This window comes from Magnolia sinica, chromosome 13, assembly GCF_029962835.1.
Source record: "Magnolia sinica isolate HGM2019 chromosome 13, MsV1, whole genome shotgun sequence".
In the NCBI taxonomy this organism is placed as follows: domain Eukaryota; kingdom Viridiplantae; phylum Streptophyta; class Magnoliopsida; order Magnoliales; family Magnoliaceae; genus Magnolia; species Magnolia sinica.
In genome coordinates this window covers 71,219,413-71,222,841 of record NC_080585.1, presented here as the reverse complement: position 1 = coordinate 71,222,841, position 3,429 = coordinate 71,219,413, and the positions used below count along the sequence as shown (strand labels likewise).

At 39.5% G+C, this 3,429-nt stretch overlaps 1 long non-coding RNA gene across 1 annotated transcript; it reads right to left on the bottom strand.

Moving 5' to 3' along the window:
- Window positions 1-461: 461 nt before the first annotated feature.
- Window positions 462-2,425, bottom strand: LOC131222280 (uncharacterized). Its single transcript, XR_009159981.1, has 3 exons — window positions 2,128-2,425; window positions 1,836-1,971; window positions 462-570 (listed from the first exon to the last, which is right to left on the bottom strand). It is a non-coding gene; the product is annotated as an uncharacterized LOC131222280 (long non-coding RNA).
- Window positions 2,426-3,429: the final 1,004 nt, after the last annotated feature.

Sequence of the window (3,429 nt, the reverse complement as noted above, 5' to 3'; positions counted from 1 at the left end):
AATAGGCATGCAGTTACTAGAACAAAAATGCAACTGACCAACATAAGGAACACAGTTTGCATGCAGATTTTAAAAATTACTGATGGGGGCAGTTTTGTTAAGAAAGAGTCTGCCGATATATCAGATGTTGTCCCATAATACTAGATTAAAATGTAGAAAGCTAATATTTCTTATGCAAAAGCCGTCAAAATCTTCCACCAAGATACTACAATAACAAAAGTGAAACCCATGTTCAAAATCTTCCCACCAAAAAACTTAAGATTTACAATACGATTTGCGATTTGATATGATTCAACACCTATTACAATTTGCGATATGATAAAGATTTTGACGATATTGTATATAACAAGCATGCACAGAATAACATATCAGATCAGATCCACTAATTCAAATCAATCAAGGACAGATTTTAATGGCAACAAAGCCTATCTTCATCATTTTAGCAGCAAGAAGAGAACATGCCTGTAGTGCTTCAGCATCCGTTGTCATCAAGTTGGTTATTTTCCCAGATGCAAACTTTATGCAACCCTCATGTGTAAGCCTCAGGGATTTACAGAACACAGCAGCAACCTGAATGGCAAAATAAGATCATTTGAATACAATGATGCTTCATGACCGTCCATGAATTCATGGACCTGAAAAAGAGCCAAATAAAAAATAAGCATTATAGTAATTACTGATGTTGGAGTATCAACAAGGTAAAACTAAAACAACATAGTTCGAATATGGGGAAGTATTCATCAAGACAGATTTGGCAGATAGATAATATAGAGAAGCTTGCATGATAAAAAGGCATAATGTTTTGATGACATAGTCCAAACGGAAATCAATGGATAATAGGCAATATCAAGAGAATATAAGTTTCTAAATTAACCCCACTACATCTCCTGATATTAGCATGTGGAGAATAGGCAATGGTCATGCATCGAAAGAGAAGATATTTCTGTGGGGAGTTTTGTCAAACACCTTGTAGGTGTGATTAATATGACCGAATTTACAATACATAGAAACTAGCTTTGAGATGAGGAAGTTGTTGGAGATGATGTCAAAAACACATGTCATATGCAATACATATCATATGCTAAGAACCAATAAACCAAAAGGAGAAAACTGAGCTTTAGGAATAGAAGAAGATAATTTATAAATGTATTTTCAAAATTTAAAGGGTAACTATTAGAACTCAAAATTCTACTATTTGTTCTTTCAGCTTTTGAAAATATGATGGTGTGAGAAATTAACATAAGCATTTGGGTAGACATCATGCAGTGGCCTTGCATCATCCAAGGGGACTTGGCATTGCTGAATAGCCAGCAAGCTGTTTGAGTTTGGCTTTGGAGGTTTTGTACCTTTCAAATCCTTTTTCTTCTTCACCTTTCATTATCAAAACTCCTGGAAGTATTCCGGTTAGGTTGCTTGCAGTGGCAAAAACCATCCAGACCATTCAAAGGTAGAAGAAGCCTTGGAACTTAGTGTAACAACTCAGCAGAGCCATGAGATTTGGCTGAACCATTTGAGGAACTTGATGGAATGTTGAAATCTCCTTGTAGGGGATCGCATTTAGCACCCAAAACCTTTTGCACATTAGATGTTTTCAAGAAATCAATGGTTACAGTGATATTTACATGTTTTTCATGTTTATCATTAGAAGAATTAGTACCCAGTTCTAAAAAGCATTAGCACAATTCTTTCATCACTTTCATGACTGAAAAGGTGGGCTTAACAGATTTGTACGCTCTGAGACATTTATCCTTGACCAGTTTTTAAACTGCATCTAGATTTGTCATACGAAAATCTGACCGATCAATGGCAAAGTTTCAAGTCAGAGAAATTTTCACCTCCCCAAAGGTTGATCATGTGATTTCCAAGTGAGCAGGAGATGCCTCTAGAACGCTTACAAGCTCAAGACTTGTTCCATTCTCGCATGTTGTCCCCAGAACACCACCTCCTTCATCCTCAGCATCATTGAAGCAACTTAAAAAATAAAAATAAAAATATATAAATAAAGAGCTACAGGCTTGTAAGAGAATCAAGTAGCTTAACAGAAGGAAAAAAACCCTCCTAAGAAACATACGTCTGTAACAAACTGTAAACCATTCAAAGCAAAAACATCAAGAAACTAATTCTTACCTCAACTGAGTTCTTGAGGAGAAGGTATTCATGACTGAGTCCATTGTGAATCATCAAGAACTTGACGGTTTAGATCGGATATGATGATGAGCTGAATCAAAGGGCAGATCGAACTGGACGAAGATCAAGAGATATGGAGAAATGAAGGAGAGGGATCGAGAGATCTATGAGAGAGAGAGAGAGAGCGTTTGGGGCTTTAGGGCGCAACCAGAGGGAGAACGAGAGATAAAGGTTTGCGGGTTTGGGGCGCAGCCAGAGGGAGAATGAGAGATTATAGTTTGGGGAGAGAGGGTTTGAGGTCTGAGACCGAGCACCGATTAGGTGGGTCCTTCGTAGGGTTTGGGATTTGGGAGTTTTTTGGGCGCAGCTCTATTTTTGAGTGCACCCAAAATTAGGTCGGGGTCTGGTATGGCTCTGTGGGCCCCGTCATGATGCGTGTCAAACATCTACCCCATCAGTCAGATGCAGCATCCCATGGTGGGCCCAGGGATTAAAAATCAAATCAATCTATGACTTTTGTGAGCCACACCACATACAAAAGTTGAGAGGGGTTACCCTCCATTAAAACATTCATAATTATTTTTTGGGCCCACCGAGCTGTGGTCCACAAATCCAGCCCATCCATTATGTGTGTGCCACTTGGATGAGGGGTCATACCAAGTTTCAGACGCATCCAAATTTCAGGTGGGCCCCACCAAGTGCTTTTATATGTTTTAGGCATTTCTTCACATGATTTTAGATGGTATGGCCCACCGGAGTTCCATATACGGCTGATTTTTAGGATATCCCATAATTTAGAGGGGACCCATTAAATGCATGGTGTTGATGTTTGACACATGTCATGGTGGGGCCCACACAGCTTGACCTCATGGAGACGACATGGATTAAACACAAAGGTCAAGCTGTGTGGGCCCCACCATGACATGTGTCAAACATCAACACCGTGCATTTGATGGGCCCCCTTTAAATTATGGGATATCCTAAAAATCAGTCGTATACGAAACTTAGGTGGGCCATACCATCTAAAATCATGTGAAGAAATGCCTAAAACATATAAAAGCACTTGGTGGGGCCCACCTGAAATTTTTATGCATACGAAACTTGGTCTGACTCCTCATCTAAGTGGGATGCACATAATGGATGGGCTAGATTTGTGAACCACATCTCGGTGGGCCTAACTAATGATTATGAATATTTTAATGGAGGGTAACCCCTCTCAACTTTTATTTGTTGACTTGATTTTTAAGCCCTAGGCCCACCATAGAATGGTGCATCTGACTAACGGGGTAGATGTGGGCCCAC